This window comes from Haplochromis burtoni, unplaced genomic scaffold (genome assembly GCF_018398535.1).
Source record: "Haplochromis burtoni strain Fernald_Lab_line unplaced genomic scaffold, NCSU_Asbu1 Contig_214, whole genome shotgun sequence".
NCBI lineage: Eukaryota > Metazoa > Chordata > Actinopteri > Cichliformes > Cichlidae > Haplochromis > Haplochromis burtoni.
This window is the reverse complement of record NW_024582575.1, coordinates 734,723-735,055: the sequence shown is the minus strand read 5'-3', so window position 1 is coordinate 735,055 and position 333 is coordinate 734,723.

Genomic DNA, 333 nt, shown 5'->3' with positions numbered 1-333 from the left:
ACACACACACTGTTTAAACCTCTGAATACAATATCAATGCTGCAAATTCTATTATCAATGCAATGGTAATAATGATGATTATTTAACAATAGCAGTTTTAATTGTTTAATGATTTAGGATCATTTTAGGACCTTTTGGGTTTTTGATCATTTGGATATGGTAAAACTGAAACTGTTATTTTTATCTTAAGGTTAAAGGATTAAAGTGAACTGAATCCTGTGTTAAGGTTCAAAAATTGAGGAAGGAGAGTACAAACCACCATGGTCCAGAAGATCTTGGTCAAACGATTGACCAAAAGGTCCTAAAATGATCCTAAATCATTAAACAATTAAA